Source organism: Schistocerca piceifrons, chromosome X (assembly GCF_021461385.2).
Source record: "Schistocerca piceifrons isolate TAMUIC-IGC-003096 chromosome X, iqSchPice1.1, whole genome shotgun sequence".
NCBI lineage: Eukaryota > Metazoa > Arthropoda > Insecta > Orthoptera > Acrididae > Schistocerca > Schistocerca piceifrons.
This window is the reverse complement of record NC_060149.1, coordinates 73,823,181-73,844,776: the sequence shown is the minus strand read 5'-3', so window position 1 is coordinate 73,844,776 and position 21,596 is coordinate 73,823,181.

Below are 21,596 nucleotides of genomic sequence, written 5' to 3'. Positions count from 1 at the left end.
ATTGGATGGTGTCAGAGTTCACTAATGCACTCCCTCGCAGAAGCATGGCAGGGCAGTCGATATGGCCTCAACGTCCAATACAGTGGAGGCACAGAGACTGTACACAAAGTGCCTGTACTCATGTGACTACAGTGCTGTCATGACTCAAATGCAGATCCTGGATCTGTGACAGATGAGCCCATTGGTATGAAGGGCAACATATGGAGCTCAACAGGAAAGTGAACAAGAAAACTGCAGTGGAAGTTGATCCAACCTCAATGCCTAATGCTGTGGAGGCACAGCCACATAGACAAAGGCCAGGAGCTTCAATGGATAAGCAACCGGAGCTTGACTGGAGGCCATCAGCTGATAACTTGGCTCACTGGAGACAGTCTCTACACCAGGTGGTGGCTCGGGTGCCAGATTCTAACCCCGTAGCGTGGCTGAGGTGCATGCAGCCTCCATCGTATGGTGGATTGTGGTTATGATGCAGCACAGGTGTTTCAAGTGGACCTGCAGGTAGTGTGTATGACACAGTCTACTGGTAGCTGTGGTTGAGGTTGTCTGGTTGCATATGGTGGCACAGTCCAGATGTTTGCCCCAGCTGGCATGACAAGGTTGAGTGATACTGAGGCACTCATGGTGGTAAAATGACAATTGGTGGCAGGAGTGGCAGGACTGGTAGCATCTGTGTGCCATCAGTGGCAGCTACAGTTTCAGGTTCCGCTGAAGCACTGTCCTGACTGGTGGCAGAGGAACCAATGTCCTCCACCGGGTTGAAAAAATGAACAGGAGCACGAGCTGTCAAGATGTAAGCTGGCTGGACTCAGCCAACTAAAACTTTAGTTGGCTTGCTGTTGTACTCAGTGTTGATCATTCTCTCAGTACAGATGATTACATAGTGTGGTTCCAAGTAGTGTGACTGGAGTGGTGGCTGTACTATGGTGGTGCACAGCATGATGTGAATTCAGTACCGTTAGGGCCTGGGCTAAGACCCTTACAGTTGCAGGATGGCAAAGCATGTAGTACAGTGGTGAAGACCAGTTGACACAAGTGTACAACTTAATCATCTTCTCCATGGCCACTGTGAGAGCACTGGATGGAGCATGCAGCCTTGGAGCATGCTAACTCATGCACCTCAGCAGTCACTTGAGGCTTCTTCTCCATCACAGCTGCTCATGTAACACTGGCACTGTGTAGGGCAGCAGACAGCAGATATAACTCATACAGTGGCACAGACCAGCAGATTGTTGACTGCTTTTTACTAAGGCGTTCTTGTAGACATTGAGGGGTGTGTCCAAGTCAACTACAGCAGCTCTGCATGGGGTGTAGAAGGTAGTGCAGAGTTACAGCATGGCCTCTCCAATAATGGCAAGCCGTGAACGCTGGTGTCTGCTCACAGATGCAAGTCAGCGGCAACAGTGTTTAGCGCCAAACACCATCAGTTTGGCTCTCAACAAGTCAAAGGCAGAAGTCCCAAAGGCTTCACACTAGCAGGTGAGATGCTGGCAGCTCACAGCAACCAGGTTTGGTAGACTAGGCAGGCAGCAATCACAAAAGTAGAAGTCATCTAGCAAATGGTAGGCAGCATGTCACAGGGTCTGTATCATAAGTGGGTCACTAAAACTGAATTGCTTATGGGCTTGGGGGCCTGTGTATTTATTACTGTATGTCTGGGGCAATGACATTAAGTCTTGGCAAGGATAACTGCATGTGTACTCATTTTCTGGGTTCATCAGCATTATTTGCCACACATCTCAGTGTCTTGACAGTGGCTTTCAGTGCTTCAGTTTGGTACATTCCTGCCATGTCAGTGGGTTGATAGGTGGTCTTGTGGAGCATTTACTGGTTCTTGCGGCATCATACTGGGCTATCAGAATGACGTTATGATCCATTCTCAGTGTGGTCATGTTGCTGAATTAACAATTCAGACTGTCACTCGAGTGATGTGAAGCAATAGCTTCTGGGATGTGCCATATTATTTGCAGTATTGGCTCTCTGCCTGTTTGTCATTAAGATAGCTACATGATGCACTATCCTAATTTGACTTAGCTTGGCCCTGGATGGAGAAAACATTAAGAAAATTTTACAGTTGCCCATGATATCTTTCTGTGGGACAATATGTTATGATGCAAGCTGGTAATTGCTATGTTCTGTGCAATCAACTGTTATGTCCTCACTGCTAATGGTAAATGGGTGGAAGCTGGCCCAAGAATCTGTTGCCATAGGAATCTGGAAAGGCAAGCAAAAGACTAGCTGACACAAGAGCACTTTAAAGAACTGCATTTGTTCTACTTGTGGTGAAGAAATGCTCCACTGTTGACAACTTGTGGCAGCCATGGCTGGCTATAGCAGAGGCCAGATGTGCGAGTGCATCTAAGTACACTAACGATCAATGACTCTTTGCAACTTTCAGCACCAAGTAGTGACACAGAAGTAATCTTTTACTAGTGCTCAAGTGCCTGCCACATGTAAAGTCATCCTAGCATTTTTCATTTGTTGGCTACCTGGAGGTTCTTCATTGGTGGTGAAGTTCAAAGTGCCACTTTGAGGCACCATCTCCAGTAGTATTAATAAGTTATAATTCAACATAACATATTCTTCCCATTTAAAAAAATTCATCCCAGATTTTTCCTTTGTTTGTCTCTGGAACAATTTCATGATATTTATATTGGGTAGATAGTAATGTGCTGTATAATTTCTGTCTGCAACTCGTGGTCTCACGGTAGTGTTCTCGCTTCCCAAGCACTGCGTCGTAGATTCGATTCCCGGTGGGGTCAGGGATTTTCACCTGCCTCGAGATGAGTGGGTGTTGTTGTGTTGTCTTCATCATCATCATCATTATCATTCATCCCCATTATGGTCAGAGGAAGGCAATGGCAAACCACCTCCGCTAGGGCAAACCACCTCTGCTAGGACCTTGCCTAGTACAGCGGTGCGGGTCTCACGCATCGTCCCCTACGCTCTGTCAAGGAGTATGGGACTTCATCATCATCATCGTATAATTTCTTGATGTTCAAATGTTTCTAAAAGCTTATTCACAAAGTCTTTGTTTTGTTTATTAACCTATATTGTCTCAATTGAATCTTTATGCTCCAATACAAGTTACCAATCTTATTTTATGTAATATTTTTTGTCCATTATTAATACTATTTAGCCACTCAACAGGACTTTGATGTATTGATGGTTCAGGGTTTTACATCTCAAGCAAAAGTAGAGTTCACAAACTGTCAGTATAATCATGGCAGTATTGGTAGTGGTAACATTTGTAGTATTACACCACGTCTACCTCTATAGTTATGAATATGCTGGAACATTTATTCTATGGAACTTCATCCTTTTTGTGATGCTGTCAGTTTGTCCAATGAGCACAATAAGTTGGAGTTTAAGGTGTTGTTAAGGGACATTAGGTTTTGTCTGGTAACACTTCTAACAGTTTTTCAGAACTGTACAGTGCGGGTAGAGATAACTTGATTGTGGTCGTACTGGTGATGGTAATTGGAAGATGAAATCATGCTCTAGCTATTTGACAAGATGTACCATTTATCAATATACTACTGTTTCATAGCTCTACTCAGGTCATACCTTTGGGTTTTCTGTTTTTGTAACACTTCTCATGAGAAACCGAATAAATCCAGTGTACCTCACTCTCTGGAAATGTGGTTGTGAGGCCAACACTTCTCTTTTGCACTCTGCTGTTTCTGCTTTCGCCGGCCGAAGTGGCCGTGCAGTTAAAGGCGCTGCAGTCTGGAACCGCAAGACCGCTACGGTCGCAGGTTCGAATCCTGCCTCGGGCATGGATGTTTGTGGTGTCCTTAGGTTAGTTAGGTTTAACTAGTTCTAAGTTCTAGGGGACTAATGACCTCAGCAGTTGAGTCCCATAGTGCTCAGAGCCATTTGAACCATTTTTTCTGCTTTCACTAAGAACAAGTGTACTTCACATGAATGAGATTTTCACTCTGCAGCGGAGTGTGCACTGATATGAAACTTCCTAGCAGATTAAAACTGTGTGCCGGACCGAGACTCGAACTCTGGACCTTTACCTTTCACCAGCAAGTGCTCTACCAACTTGTGCTTCACATGCCAGAGCCTTAGACTGTATCATTCTGCCTCAAAAAATCATGATGCTTTCTCTTATAGTTTCCTGTAAATCTGATACTGACATGACGACATATACCTCTCTCTGTTCTGAGTTTAATAGTACTTCCTGAATTTGTGCCTGTATCCACTTGCCTATAATTCTCCATTTTATCAGATACAGGTGAACAATAAAACAATGTTATCATTCTTTCATGTTCACAACCACAATCTGAATGGATACATGCAGTTTTATTCTATCCAATTGGACTTTAATTGCTAAATGATAGAATAGTGCTAGTTTTTTCTCAGTTAACTTAATTATATGTTGCAGTTCTGGGGGAAATTTTTTTGTCCCTGGCATAATTATGCTATGAACGCACCTCTGTGGCCAAGGTCATGAACACATGCTTGTGCAGTGGCACTTGACCTGGGGGTAAGCCAGTTCAAATCCTGGCTGTGGAAAAAATGTTCATGAGCAGTATTTGGCCATCAAGGGGAGGAGAGATGGTGGCATAAAGTTCCTGATCACCAGACTTTCTGCTAGTGTCCTGGTTTAAATACCAAAGCTGTCAACAGTGTCCCATAAAGTGAGGACACTGTTGACGGTAATCTGTCCTTCAGATGGGGACGTTAAGCATAGCAGACCTCTTGATTTGATTTAATTTTATTTTATTTTATTTACTGTTCCATAGGTCCAACTGTGTTGGGTTCACAAGGACGTGGAATGAGTCAGTTTTTTTACAAATACAATATGATAATCTTATAGTATATACAGACATTTGAGCACACAATTATATAAAAATTTATACAGTAATTTCTTTGAGTAGCAATACAGAAAGAAAGATACATATTTTCTTAGATTCATTAAAGCACGACAGAAAAACAGGTACAGAGCAGAAATGGAAACAGAGCTCAAGCTGAATAGCATTTTAGTGGCATTATGTCATTTGTATTATATAATATTAAAATCTTACAATTTATTTATTTAAAAATTCATCTAGAGTATAAAAAACTCTTTCTAGCAGAAATATTTTAATGCTTTCTTAAACTTACTCTTGTTATGAATCTCTGTCTTTACTTCAGGAGGAAGAGCACTGTAGAGTTTTGTTCCAGGGTAGTGGACATCCTTTTGCACAAAGCTCAGATTCCTATGCTCACTGTGTATTTCATTCTTCTTCCGTGTGTTATGCTCATGATAATTACTGTTTGGTTGAGACATCTCTATATTTTTATAGACAAAACACATGAGAGAAAAAATACATTGCCATGTAGTTGCGTTTATTTTAAATTTTCGAAAGCTGTTTATACATGAGTCTCTTAGGTGCAGTCCACACATACCTCTTAAAGCTCACTTCTGAGCAATGAACACTTTCCATTCTAATGACTGGTTGTCCCAAAAAATAATTATGTATTCAATGAGTGAGTGAAAATAGCCATAGTATGCCATTTTTGCAGTTTTAGGTTCAACACATGTAATGACAACCTGCAAAGCATATGTACTAGAGGTAAGTTTCTGACAGTGATCTATTATATGTGAAGACCAGTTCATTTTCTTGTTAATGTGCACTCCAAAATATTTTGTCGTTTCCATTCTTTCTGTTGGCTGATTACCACATGTCATACTTAATTCTCTCTCTTTTTCTGTTTTTGTACAGAACTGAATAAAACTGGTCTTACTGGAATTTACTGAGAGACCATTCACATTGAACCAATTAACCACATCTGAGAGTATGTGATTAACAGATTCCTCAAGATCACTATCTGTTGTACTGCTCATAAAAATTGAGGTATCATCAGCAAATAAAGTAAATTTACATGGCAGGCTTGTACATGATGGTAGATCATTTATAAAAATCAAGAATAATAGCGGACCAAGAATTGAGCCCTGAGGCACCACACATGTAAAAGAACTCCATTCAAAATGTGCAGAAACATCACAACTCCACCTGAACTATTCAAGACAACTTTTTGTTTTATGTCTTGGAGATACAACTGTAGCCAGTTACCTGTAACACCACTTATTCCTACTAATTTTGCTTTTTGCTAGAGAATCTGGTGATCACCACAGTCAAACGCTTTAGACAAATCACAGAAGACACTAATTGCTAGCATTTTCTCATTAAGGATTTCTAGGACTTCATTTGCAAGTGCATAGATTGTGTCTTCTGTTGAACGGCTCTTTTGAAAAGCCAAACTGGCTCTTGCTCAGAACTCCATTCTTCATACGGTGATCAGTAATTCTTACATGTATTAACTTCTCTAGAATTTTAGAGAAAGCTGTCAGCAAAGAGATAGATTGATAGTTAGTTAATTCAGTTTTATCACCCTTTTTGAATAGAGGTATCACAATGGCATACTTAAGCCTACTGGAAACAACACCTTTTTCAAGGTAAGTATTGAGACAGGATTAAGGTGCATTTCTGGAATTGTGTTTGAATATACAATAACAACATAGAACACTAGAAGAAATAAAAATATATTCCATACATTAGAATTAATACTTATGTGTACACATTCAAATTAACAATATCAAAGTATTTTAGTAACAATATAACACTACAGCAACAAATAGTTTACATTTACACTAACATTGAATGGCTAACTCAGTTGTATGCACTAAAAAATTCACTAATTGAGTAGAATGACTTTTGTATTACATATTCTCTCAGTTTGTTCTTGAACTCTGGTGTTTCAGGAGCAACACTTTTGATGACATGGGGAAGAGCATTGTAAATTTTGATGCCTGTACAATTTACTCCTTCCTGTACAGAGGTATAGTTTGACAGGTTGCTATGAAATTTGTCTTTTGACCTTGTGTTGTGACCATGATAGTCACTATTGGTTTTGAAGAAAGAGTGGTTTGTATTAATAGAAACATGCAAGGGAGTATATGTACCGAGATGCCATTGTACGTATCTTTAGTTTCCTAAACGGATTCCTGCATGAGTGCCTTGGTTTCACACCACTCATGATGTATATAGCTCTCTTCTGAGCAACGAAAACTTTTTTTCCAATGGCTGGTTGCCCCAAAAGATGATTCCATAAGACAAAACCGCATGGAAATATCTGAAATAAGCAGGTCTTATGGCATCTTTACTTGTGGTTGATGCAATTATACATAAGGCAAATGTTGCAGAATGTAGCCTTTTTTCTATCTAGAATATGGTTGGACCCATTTTGGTTTGCAATCTATGTACACACCTAGGAACTCAGCTGAGTCCACTTGCTTTATTTGTTGCCCATTACATTCGATATTTATATCCCTTGGTTCTTTATGTGCCATGAGTTTTTTTTTTATATTCACAGAGAGTCCATTATAGTTAAACCATTTCAGAATATCATCAAATGCATTGTTTCCTGATGTTTCCCTGTTGCTTTATCAACTAGAAGAGAAGTATAATCAGCAAATAGGGTGAACTTGCTCACTGACATGGTGCAGTGAGGGAGGTCATTTACAAATATAAGAAACAGTAAGGTTTCCAATACTGAGACTTGAGGCAGTCCAGTGTTGACTGTGTCCCACTTGAATAAAGCTGGGATTCCATTACTGTCAGTAATTATTACCCTTTGTTGCCTATTGTATGGTAGGTTTTAATCCATGTCCCCATTATTCAACTTAACCCATAGTAGTCTACTTTATTTAGCAGAATTTCATGGATGACACAGTCAAAAGCCTTGGATAGGTCACATAGGATTCCAATTGGTGTCAATTTTCTGTTAAGAGATTCAAGAATTTGACTTATGAAAGTGAAAACAGCATCATCAATTGATAAGCCTTGCCGGAAACCAAACTGACATCGACTGAGAATGTGATGGCTGTTCAGGTGAGTAACAATTCTCCTGAATACCAGTTTCTCAAGGACCCTATGAAAAACTCGTTAGCAGAGATATTGGTCAGTAGTTTGTTAGATCAGTTTTTTCACCTTTCTTGAAAAGTGGTTTCACACAGGCATATTTTAATCTAAGTGGAACAAAACTTTGTTTTAGGGATTAATTAAAAATGTGACACAAGACTGAATTTATATAATCATGTCAGTGCTAAGTATCTCAATTAAAATATTATCAACCCCACAAGAGTTTTTTGGCTTCATCTTTCTGATTGTCTTATTGATCTCACTAATTGTTATGGGTGTTATGTGCATCTGGCAAAACCTGTCACTGTCTCTTTATGCAGAAGAGCTATCACATCATTCACTGAGCCTTCACAGCCAATTTTTTCAGCAGCTATTAAAAATGTTTATTGAAGATATTAGCAACTTCCTCAGTATTTTTTAGAATATTTCCATCCTGAATTTATTCTATGTCAGTCATGTACTCTACTTTTTTAACACTCTCCAGATGCCAGATAGTTTTTGATTTGTTATTTGACTTATCAGTTTCAGATGTTATGTACATAGTTTTGGATTTTTTATTACCCTTTTTAAAATATTACAGTACAGTCTATATAGTCCTCCTTTTTGATGGTATCACTGGATATCCTTAGAGATTCATATAAATTTCTTTTTGTTCTACAGGAAATTCTGACTCCTTTAGTAATCCAGGGTATCTGTCTTGTGGCCTGAGGATTGTTTCTCAAGATTATTTTTGGAAATACAGCTTCAAACAATGACATAAACTCATTAGAGAACAGATTAAAATTTTCATTAATATTCCTCTCCATAAACACAGGGGTCCAGTCAGTCTGCTGTAAGAGAAGGTTGAAGCTCTCTAAGTTATCATTACTGTCTGGCCTGGCAAGTTTAAAGGAATGTTTCGGTATGGCACACAGTTTAATATCATATACTGCAAGCATCTGACCATCATGATCTGACAGACCATAAGGATTTGAATTACAATAATACTGCTGCTTCTGTATCTGTCCAGGAATATATTGCAAATTAGGCTCTTACAAATATTAGTTACTCTAGTGGGAAAGTTAACTACTGAAATTATTAGTTGTAGTAGCTTCATTCATCCATATATCACTTTTTGCAAGGATGTAGGACATGTCAAAGTATTTACAAGTTCAGACCAATTCAAAATAAGCTAATTCGTGTACACATATATTTACAGACTTCTAGTTAGAGACAATCATTAGATTTTACTCCTGGTATACAATACTTTTTTTACAAATAACTTATTAAATAATGTAATGCCACACTGTTCACTCATATCCCACTATCAGTCACTGCACACACTATACACACATTGTTTCATAACACTTCACTCACTACACACGCAAACACACACACACACACACACACACACACACACACACACACACACACAAACACACACTGGTGATCTCTGGACCGTTTTCTGTACCACAGCTTCCCATTTGCTATCCTGAAAAACTGAGTCAGCATCCCTCCATAATGAGTGAGATGTTGAGCTCAGAAAGAAGAAGAGGTGTTAGTATTGTACTATGCATAGATTGAGGGGAAATTGTTTCTAGAAAGGAAAAAAGAAGGAAATAAACATAAAGTGAAGGTGTTATGTGGATTGTTGGATGTTTTCTAATCATTATTATTATTATTATTATTATTATTATTATTATTTATTTGTATAACATTTGTGTATCGAACACCTACTCTGTTTTATCTAAGTAATCCTTTAATGTATAAAATGTATTGCATAACAGATACCTTTTAACTGCCTTTTTAAATAAGTGTATTTTTGCAATTTCTTTAATCTCTTTTGGTAATTAATTGTACAGTTTTATTCCTTGGTAGAAAATGCTATTTTGAGTTTTATGTTTATATTTTCTTGGTAAATGTAAGTTGAGTCTATCTCTTGTTGTATGATCATGGACAGAGCTATTTGTGCAGTAATTAACAATGTTATTTTTGATGTGTACAACTGACTGGTAAATGTTTTCACATGGAGTAGTTGAAATCCCTGGTGTTTTGAACAGATCCTTACAATGAGCTGGACTAGTATTTTTGGTTATTATTCTTATGGCTCTTTTCTGGAGTTTGAAAATTGTGTTCATATTTTGTGCATTTGTTCCCTAAAAAAGAATGTCATAGCGAAGAACTGAGTGTACATATGAATAATACGTAACTAAAAGACACTGTATGTTACACACTGATGATAGGATTCTAAGGGCATAACATGCGGATGAAATTCTGTTTGCAAGTACCTTTGTGGGTTCACACCACTTCAACTGAGAATCAATATTCATTCCTAGAAATTTTGCATTTGTTACACAGTCTATTGAGGTGCCAGCTACATTTAATTTAACATTGTCATTTTTCTTCTTCAAACTGAAATTCATGGCATTAGTTTTCTTTATGTTCACTGTCACTTTATTGTTTATTGACCAGTCGTAAACTTCATTGAGAGTTTCATTTGCTTTCTCTGCAAGGAGTTCTCTTGTTTTCTCAGTGACTATAATACTGCTGTCATCAGCGAATAGAATTTTTTCACCACGAGTAACACTACTGGGAAAGTCATTGATGTATATCAGGAATAGTATTGGTCCTAATATGATACCTTGCGGAACCCCTATACTAGTGTATTTTGATTCTGATAAGTGTTTTACTAAATGTTTAGATCTATTTGAAGTATGTGTTATCTCTACTCTTTGTACTCTATCTGCTAGGTATGATCGAAACCAGTCATTAGCTACCCCTCTTATTCCTAATGCTTCTAATTTATTTAATAGAATCTTGTGCTCGACTTTATCAAACGCCTTAGAAAGATCTAAAAATTTGCCTGTGACACATTCATCTTTACAAAGAGCATAAAGTACAACTTTTGTGAGTTCTACTATGGCTGATTCTGTATTTTTGCCACTTCAGAAACCAAACTGTGATTCGCTTAAAAGATTGTATTTATTCACGTAATTCATTAATCTGTCTTTCAGAACTGCTTCTATTATTTTTGAGAATGCTGACAGTAGGGAAATGGGCTGGTAATTTTCTATGTCTTCTGCATTACCTTTCTTAAGCAAAGGTACAAATTTTGCCTGTTTTAGCTGCTCTAGAAATGTCCCTGATGTGAAGGATTCATTTATTATCTTTGTTAAGGGGCTTTGTATAATCCCCCAAGTACTTTTTCAGTACACACGTTGGTATTTCATCTAAACCTACAGACTTTTTATTTTTTAGTTTTTAAACAGTTTTATTGACTTCATTCTCTGTGGTTGGAAGTAACATCATTGTATTTAGTGTAACATTATTTACAGGTGTTATATTTGTTTTGGGGAATTTTTGCTGTAACTTCTCTGCAAAACTTGAAAAATGCTCATAGTTTGCTAAGTGTTGTGGATCACTTATTACCTTATCCCCCTCCCTCAGCAGTATGTTATTCTGCAGTTGTTCACCTCTCCCCATTACATTTTTTATTACATCCCAGACTGCTTTGCCTTTATTCTCTGCATTATGTATTATTTTGTCATCAAATGACTTTTTTTGCAGCAATCAGCACCTTCCTATAGATCTTTTTCTATCTATGATAGAAATTTAAGAATTCTGGATCATTGCGAATCTTTTTCATGGAACTGAGGCGTTTAAGTGTTTGGGAGGACTTAATACCTGGTTGTCCATCTGTTATTGTGAGATGTTGACACAGACATGTATACTTTTGGAAATGCCTTTTCAAAGTTCAAATTACACAATGTGGAGAATTTAGAGACTTTCATATTCACATTGGTTTCCTTATACATTTCATTCCAGCTTTGTTTTTCTGGCTATTTTGAAAAATCTTTTATTTTAATTTCTGATAAATGTCGTTTGTAGGCTTGTAGTTTAGGGAATGATTTTATGCCTGATATTACTGTTGTTATTTGGCAGAGATCGTCTGATAGTCTGAGATCTTTTACAGCTACATCACATTTTTCCCTGCCCATATTTGTGGCCACATGGTCAATTACTGATGCAGTCATTGTAGTAACCCCTGTTGCACTATTGACCAATAGGGACATTCCAAAACTTCGAAGGATGTTTATGAAGGTGCTGCTGCACGTATTTATGAAAAATGCTCATTTACATAGTTTGCTAAGTGTTGTGGATCATTTATTACCTTATCCCCCTCCCTCAGCAGTATGTTATTCTGCATTTGTTCACCTCTCCCCATTAAATTTTTTTTATAACATCCCAGACTGCTTTGCCTTTATTCTCTGCATTATGTATTATTTTGTCATCAATGCTGCTGCTGTTAATGTCCCCACACAGAATTACGTTGACCTTTGTACTTGAGACTTTATCTAGAACTTCTGTTAATTTATTGAAAAAAGTGTGCACACTACCACTGGGAGATCTATACAGACACAAAATGAATAATTTCTTGGTGATACAAGCCCTGTTAATTCAATAGCTGATACTTCAAAGCGTTTGTCTTCACTTACTGTACTGAGGTCATGTCTTGATTAGAGCTGTGTTCCTTTTCTGATATAAATGCATGATCCTCCTCCCCTTGAAGTAGTTCTGCAGTAAGAGTTTGCCCTTTCATACAATGATAGTACTACATGTTGGATTTCTGTGTCTCTGCACCAGTGCTTAGTAATACAAACTACTGTGCAGTTCAAAGATTGGAGCTCAACTTCTAATAGTGTTATTTTATTATTTATTGATTACATGTTTTGATGGAGGATTGTTAAGTCTGTGAAATGCCCCATGTGACTCTTTCCAATGTTTTGTTTTTCTTTGTGACATCTGGTAAATGTGATATTTGAAGTGTTAAAATCTGTCTTGTGAGTGATTGTTTCAGTATTTTTAAACTGCTGGAAATACTTTTTAGGCAGGGGAATCTGTTGTTGGATTTATCCCAAAAATGTTCTACTTTTCCTACCTTTGACAACAGGTATTTGACTATGTGTGGCCCGAGATCCAGCCCCTATACTTTCATGAATCAGCTGTACCAATCTTCCCTTCCTAGTCCTGTTTAGGTGTAGGCCATTCTTAGTGAAACCCCATCTGTTGATAGTCCCAGCGAACACCAGAGAAACATCAGCAACGTTGGCTGTCCTCAGAGCCATCCCTAACCCCACATTGATTCACCTCTCAGCTCCATCAAGGTGTGGTCGATCATGATGCCAGAACAGCTCAACAAAGTGTACGTTGGTGCCATGAGTTAGGGGAGCAATCTTGTGCAAGTCACCACCTATGTCATATGCCCCATCCCTGTCCAAACTGTTTCCCGCCCCACCCCCTATCACTACATGGTCCTCTTTCGTAAAGCCCTTACATAAGGACCCTAGGCCCTCTGTCACATGACTTAGCCCTGCATTTCGCTTGAAGATATTGGTGGCCTGGTACGCTACCCCTAAACTTTCCTGTAACTGAGGGGCTACACCTCGCCCATCGCTTCTAGATAGCAGCAGCACTTTCTTCTTCCTAACACTTGGTACATTCCTAGGGTTCTTGGCCTCAGTTGAAGTGCGCTGCACATTTCCTGCTGGTCGTTCTACCTGAGGTTCTTCTCCACTTAAATATGGCAGTGGTAGATACCTGTTTTTGGTGTTGATGATAAAACTGTCAGATCACGTTCTCTTTCTTCCTATCTTCCTACCATCTGCCAGTTTCCAACCACCCTCCTCCCCCCATCTCTCTTGATCTTTATCAGTTCCTTCCTTGTGTTGCAGGATCAGGGGGTTGAACCTGGGCCTTCAGGTGGCAGAGATGAAGCCGAGACCCACCATGCCGTATTTCGTCAGGAGGCCGAGCAAGTTCAAGAGCATCAAGGGGCAGTGCAGAGTGATACAGCGGTATTCGGTAACATTTGTTTATTCTGATAATTTACAGTACTCAATGGGTGAAGCATAGTGTCGGCGTGCTGTCCTGCGAGTCCAGCTGCCTCAGCAGACTCCTGGTATGCCAACGCCACTGCTGCCATCATCAAGGCCGCCCTGCTGGAAGTCGGCCACTCTCTCCTGGTTGCCGCCCGCCGATGCGTTGCGTCTTGCACCATGCTGCTGCCCGTGATTCTGGAGATTGCTACAGTCCCTGGTCCTCTCTGCCCTCCACCCCGTTTGGCCTGCTCTGTCCGACCAAGGGACGAAGGTGGGTGTACTGGTCACCCGTGGCCCTCGGGCCGCTGTTACTCCCAGGACAGGACCCAACTCGAACCCACCCCCTCTTGGATACTGTGCCGCAACTTGCCGCTAGTGGTGCTTGCCGGATGGCAACACCCGTCACCATCTCTGGCACTGCTGAAGTGCTGCTGCGTCTCCCGCAGTTTACGCCTTGCCCAGACCCCAGTATGCCAGGTGGGAAGCGAATGTTGCCCATAGACTCGAGTGGAACTGAGCCCCTCCTGGACCCACTGCAGACTGCTGTCACTGCCCTCTCTCAGGCAGACCATGTGATCTCTAAGTTGCTGGCTGCAGTTCCATACCACCCCAGTGTTGTGTCCCCGGAGGCAGAATATAGCCCGAACAAGTACATAGAAAACAGAATACAAGTTTATGCAGAATACTTATAACTTTGCTGCCAGACTGGCCCCCATAGGCAAAGACCAGCACAGGTCCGTCCCGACGCTCGACTGACATGGCACACTCTGTCTCAAGCTAAAATTGCCCGTCTATTTATATTGGTTCCTCCCTCGCTTTTGACACAGTGTCAGAGAGAGACATAAACTATGGCAGGGATACATTCCCACACGTCAGCCACTTACAAATCGCCACTCTTGGCTGTGGCCTAGTGCCCCGCCTCATACATCGCAATAACGTAAAGCAGCGCTGCATTTTCCTGCCTTGTTGTTGCTCCACTCAAAACAAATCGTGCGTGCAATGCCGCCATCGCAGCTCCGCGTCCACGAGTGCCATGTTTACCTTTCCTGGCCCGCTGGCTGTTGACTGTTACCTCAGTCTGCCAGCGGCCCCAGATTCCATTGCCCAACCACGCCTTCATTGAATTTTGATAAAATTTTCCTTTCCTTCGACTAGGACTGACGCTTGCACAGCACACCTCTCTCCTTTCAATAAGATTCGTCCTGAATCGAGATAAAACAGACGTGGCCTGTGGCTGCGTACACATACCTTGTTCACAAAACTTACATTCTACAGACTAAAACTAACGGGAACATCAAAACATTAACTCTACACCTATACACTGTTTACACTGATTATCCATGCCGTAGGCAACTGATGTGTTGGCACCTCCTCCGATGGTGTACGTTTCCACATTCTCCACAAAAGCCGGCTGGGTTGGCCGAGCGGTTCTAGGCGCTACAGTCTGGAACCGCGCCACCGATACGGTCGCAGGTTCGAATCCTGCCTCGGGCATGGATGTGTGTGATATCCTAAGGTTAGTTAGGTTTAAGTAGTTCTAAGTTCTAGGGGACTAATGACCTCAGAAGTTAAGTCCCACAGTGCTCAGAGCCATTTGAACCATTTCTCCACAAAGCTACACTCAAGAAAAATAGAAATACGGCACACCTTGTGGCTTAAATGCTCACTGACATTATCCTCCGATGCTATTGTAACGTTCGAACGTGTTCCAATACTTTATTAACCGTAATATGTCTTCCTGTGCATTAATAAAGGAATGCAACGTTTCCTAAAACTCTGGGTTTAACGTGGAGTTCAAATATGTCAGACTCTGCACTGTTAATATCTTGTAACGCCGGAAATGCATATCCTCCTATTTCCATCTATTGTACTATAATTTTTTTTTCCTTGTTTTGTTTTTAGATTAGATTAGATTAGATTAGATTAATACTAGTTCCATGGATCAAGAATACGATATTTCGTAATGATGTGGAACGAGTCGAATTTTCCAATACATGACATAATTAGGTTAATTTGACAACATACTTAAGTTAATATAACAACTTTATTTTTTTGTGTTTTTTTGTTTTTCTTTATTTTTTATTTTATTTTTTTATTTTTTTTTATTTTTTTTCTTAATTTATATCTAAAAATTCCTCTATGGAGTAGAAGGAGTTGTCATTCAGAAATTCTTTTAATTTCTTCTTAAATACTTGTTGGTTATCTGTCAGACTTTTGATACTATTTGGTAAGTGACCAAAGACTTTAGTGCCAGTATAATTCACCCCTTTCTGTGCCAAAGTTAGATTTAATCTTGAATAGTGAAGATCGTCCTTTCTCCTAGTATTGTAGTTGTGCACACTGCTATCACTTTTGAATTGGGTTTGGTTGTTAATAACAAATTTCATAAGAGAGTATATATACTGAGAAGCTACTGTGAATATCCCTAGATCCTTAAATAAATGTCTGCACGATGATCTTGGGTGGACTCCAGCTATTATTCTGATTACACGCTTTTGTGCAATAAATACTTTATTCCTCACTGATGAATTACCCCAAAATATGATGCCACATGAAAGCAATGAGTGAAAATAGGCGTAGTAAGCTAATTTACTAAGATGTTTATCACCAAAATTTGCAATGACCCTTATTGCATAAGTAGCTGAACTCAAACGTTTCAGCAGATCATCAATGTGTTTCTTCCAATTTAATCTCTCATCAATGGACATACCTAAAAATTTGGAATATTCTACCTTAGCTATATGCTTCTGATTAAGGTCTATATTTATTAATGGCGTCATACCATTCACTGTACGGAACTGTATGTACTGTGTCTTATCAAAATTCAGTGAGAGTCCATTTACAAGGAACCACTTAGTAATTTTCTGAAAGACAGTATTGACAATTTCATCAGTTAATTCTTGTTTCTCAGGTGTGATTACTATACTTGTATCATCAGCAAAGAGAACTAACTTTGCCTCTTCATGAATATAGAATGGCAAGTCATTAATATATAATAAGAACAACAAAGGACCCAAGACTGACCCTTGTGGAACCCCATTCTTGATAGTTCTCCAGTTTGAGGAATGTGCTGATCTTTGCATGTTACGAGAACTACTTATTTCAACTTTCTGCACTCTTCCAGTTAGGTATGAATTAAACCATTTGTGCACTGACCCACTCATGCCACAATACTTGAGCTTGTCTAGCAGAATTTCATGATTTACACAATCAAAAGCCTTTGAGAGATCACAAAAAATCCCAATGGGTGGTGTTCGGTTATTCAGATCATTCAAAATTTGACTGGTGAAAGCATATATGGCATTTTCTGTTGAAAAACCTTTCTGGAAACCAAACTGACATCTTGTTAGTACTTCATTTTTACAGATATGTGAAGCTACTCTTGAATACATTACTTTCTCAAAAATTTTGGATAAAGCTGTTAGAAGGGAGATTGGACGGTAATTGTTGACATCAGATCTATCCCCCTTTTTATGCAAAGGTATAACAATAGCATATTTCAGTCTATCAGGGAAAATGCCCTGTTCCAGAGAGCTATTACACAGGTGGCTGAGAACCTTACTTATCTGTTGAGAACAAGCTTTTAGTATTTTGCTGGAAATGCCATCAATTCCACGTGAGTTTTTGCTTTTAAGCAAGTTTATTATTTTCCTAATTTCAGAGGGAGAAGTGGGTGAGATTTCAGTTGTATCAAATTGCATAGGTATGGCCTCTTCCATTAACAGCCTAGCATCTTCTAATGAACACCTGGATCCTACTATATCCACATTTAGAAAATGATTATTAAAAATATTTTCAACTTCTGACTTTTTGTTCGTAAAGTTTTCATTCAATTTGATGGTAATACTGTCTTCCTCTGCTCTTGGTTGACCTGTTTCTCTTTTAATAATATTCCAAATTGTTTTAATTTTATTATCAGAGTTGCTGATTTCAGACATGATACACATACTCCTGGATTTTTTAATAACTTTTCTTAATATAACACAGTAGTTTTTATAATTTTTGATAGTTTCTGGGTCACTACTCTTTCTTGCTGTCAGATACATTTCCCTTTTCCGGTTACAAGATATTTTTATACCCTTAGTAAGCCATGGTTTGTTACAAGGTTTCTTACGAGTATATTTAACTGTTTTCTTGGGGAAGCAGTTTTCAAATGCATTTACAAAAATGTCATGAAATAAATTATATTTTAAATTGGCATCAGGTTCACGGTACACCTCATCCCAGTCTAACTGCTGTAGGCTTTCCCTGAAATTTGCAATTGTTAAATTGTTGACTGAACGTACTACTTTGGAGGACTGTTTAGTATTGCTGAATGGAGCTATGTCATATATTGTAACTAGCTGTGCACCATGATCAGAGAGACCATTCTCAACAGGCTGAGCATTTATCTGGTTAAACTTATCTTGGTCTATAAAGAAGTTATCTATCAGTGAGCTGCTATCCTTTACCACCCGAGTAGGAAAATCAATAACGGGTGTCAAATTGAAAGAACCGAGTAATACTTCAAGGTCATTTTTCCTATTACCCTCTTTCAGAGAATCTACATTGAAGTCCCCACAAATAATAATTTGCTTCCCCCTGTCTGACAGATAGCACAACAAGGAGTCCAAATTTTTCAGAAATAGATGAAAATTTCCTGATGGGGACCTATATACAGTTACAATTATAAATGTGCCTTTATTTAATTTAAGCTCACAGGCACATGCTTCTATATGTTTCTCTACACAAAACTTTTTTGTTTCTATACTTTTTGCACAATGATAACTTTTGACATATATGGCAACTCCTCCTTTCTCCATATTTTCTCTCATTACATGTGCAGAGAGCTTATAACCACTTACATTTACCTTATCCATATCAGTAACAATGTGATGCTCAGACAGGCATAGTATATCTATATCATTCTCAGCTTCTAAATCTTCCAAACAAACCAGAAGCTCATCTACTTTATTCTTTAAACTGCCAATATTTTGATGAAATATACTTACATTATTTTTAATTATACTTTTATGAGAACCTTTCCTTATTCTAACATTTGCAGTACTCTCCTGTCTGAGTTTCTCATTGTGCTTAGGCCTAGTTCCTATACCAGTGGTCACATGGTGTTCAGAGAGGCAGATTATGTCAATTGGGTTGGGTGACTTTAGTTCATCAATGCAATTACCTAGGACTGAGATACAACTTGGTGGAGATAAAATTTCTGGTGATTGATGAAAATTTATAATTGATAGCTGTGATTGGTGATCCAATGTGCTAGAATTGTGCTGTTGAATTTCTTTCCTAAACTGAAGATTTGTTTCAATCCTGACCTCTCGTAGAACTTGACGTCTTTCTGTCTTACCTATCCTAAAAAAGGTGCTGCTCCAACACCAGTAACCACTGGTATTTTACCATTCATGGCAGTGCCTCCCCCCCTTAAATTTCCTGCTATTACCCCAGCCAATTTCCCCTTCCCTTTCCTGTTGAGATGTAGGCCGTGCCTGGTATAGTCCCACCTACTGAGATAATCAACAGGAACCACACCAATATGAGCCCCCGCACCCGACACAAGCAGCTGTTCCAACTCCAAATTAACTCTCCCAACAGAAGAGTTCAAATGAGGCCGGTCATGGCGTCTCAGGACAGATACAAATTCAACATTGGTGTGTCTCGATGCCGACGCAATCTTTACCAGGTCACACTCTATATTGTACCCAGGATCTCTGTCGATGCTGTTCCCTGGCCCTCCCACAATAACCACGGTGTCTTCCCTGGTAAATCCTTTACAGAGTGAACCTAAATCCTCTGTCACCTGATCCAGACTAGCACTTGGTTTGAAAAAATTTGTGACCTGGTATTCTGGTCCTAATTCCTCCTGCAGATGTTGGCCTACACCTCTGGCATGAGAACTGCCTAACAACAAAACTTTCTTCCTTTTCGATGACTTTCCTACATTCTTTTTCAATTTCCTATTGAAAGTTTGTTGTGTCCTGTCTACACCTACCTCTGCTTGAGGCTCATCAGTTTCTAACTGAAGCAACAGGTCAAACTTATTTTTGACATTCACCACAAAACTGTCAGACTTAGTTCTAGGCCTGTTCCTTCTGCTACCTGTTGCCACTTCCCACCTCTCTTTGCCCTTCTCCCTCCTTAACCTGTCCAGATCTTCCCTAGCCTGATCTAGCTCAGCCTGAAGGGCAGCAATTTTCCCCTCCTGTTCCACTATCTTCCTATCTCTGCTGCAAATCCTACATAACCACTGATGAGCCTGATCCACTTTCCCAACACCCACGCCACTGCAGTCCCCCCAGTGAAAAAAACTACTGCATCCATCACACCAAACCCCGGAACTAACAATTCTACGGCAAGTCAGGCACTTCTCACTCATGGCAAAAATAATACTTTAGCTAGAATAAATCAATTAAATTACCGAAAATCAAAAAAGACGTTACAAGAATTAAGCCTATTCACAAATGTATATAAGCAAGTTTCTGATTTAAAATTCCGCTGGTTTTCTGAGATCTGTATTAAAACAACGAAGGTATACGCTATTTATTATATATTTCGCTCGATGGAATGAAAAAAGGGCAATTAAACAAGATACTTTAACTTTGATTCTCCAAAGACGTTACGAGAATAGGCCTATAAACAAATGTATATAGGCAAGTTTCTGATATAAAGTTACGCTGTTTTTCTGAAATCTATATTAAAACAATGAAGTTATACGCTATTTACGGTAGTTTACTTATTTGTTACCGAGAAACTAGTTAAATTACCTTGAAACAAGAAACAAACACGTTTACAAAATTTAAGCCTAAGCACGACTTCGCGAAGTTACGATCTTTTCGTGTTTTCTGAAAAAATACGCAAATAAAAGTCAAACCTTTAACGGCAAGACTAAACGATACACTAATGCACGTATTTAATTTGTTGTCAGCGTTAAGCTAAATTATATTCCTGTTCCGGTTACCTCAATATATGACATTTCTGTGTCTTTACATATTGTAATTGTTTTAGTATTTGTATATATATTTATGCATTTATGTCGATGTATAATTGGTTTGTTTCGTAAATATTATTTGTATTTTTACGCTGGGTCTTGCCTAGGGAAAACTGCTATCGAAAGATTACATCGATAGGTCGTGTGAAGAATCAAAGTGTGTAGGATCTTTGGTAGTGTTAACTCTGCCGCGTGGAGCGCGGGCAGAGCAGTGGGAGTCTGGCTGGAGTAGCGAGTGGAGGATGTGTGTTGTGTGACGCTCCCGCGAGTTGCCGCGCTTTCGGGGTTTGGCAGCATGTAATTGCGCTCGACTCGCGATGATAGTTTCTGACATGGTGTCGCGGACGGGAAGCATTAGCTGGCGCACATCAAGAGCCCGTTTCGCCTGGTGACCGTGTCGAGAAGAAGGCGCGCCAACATTCAGCTTCTGCAACAGCGACGGCCGACTATGAGTGACTGTCGCCACCTCCTCGATCGACGGCTTCAAACCTTCAATCAACCAACAAGGAAGACTAAAAGCACGTAAAGTTTCAGAACTGTATGGCAGACCTCAGCTTTTCAAATTGTTCCATTTGCCTCGCAAAATTACAGCAACTTAGCATGAACCTTTGATGCTCATTGTCCCAATTGCATTGCCAAGCAGGGTCCCTTCCTTTTCCGAAATGAACCCGAGTGTCGTTGAAATTCAAACGCCAGCATTAAAATAATATAATTAGATTTCACTGCTTTAATTTCAAAGTTCACTTTAAGTATTCATAGCTGGCTACAATATTTAGATTACACAAGCACAAATTAAGAGTGCGAGTTTTGTTACCATATTTTAGCTTGCCTGTGACTGCAGCT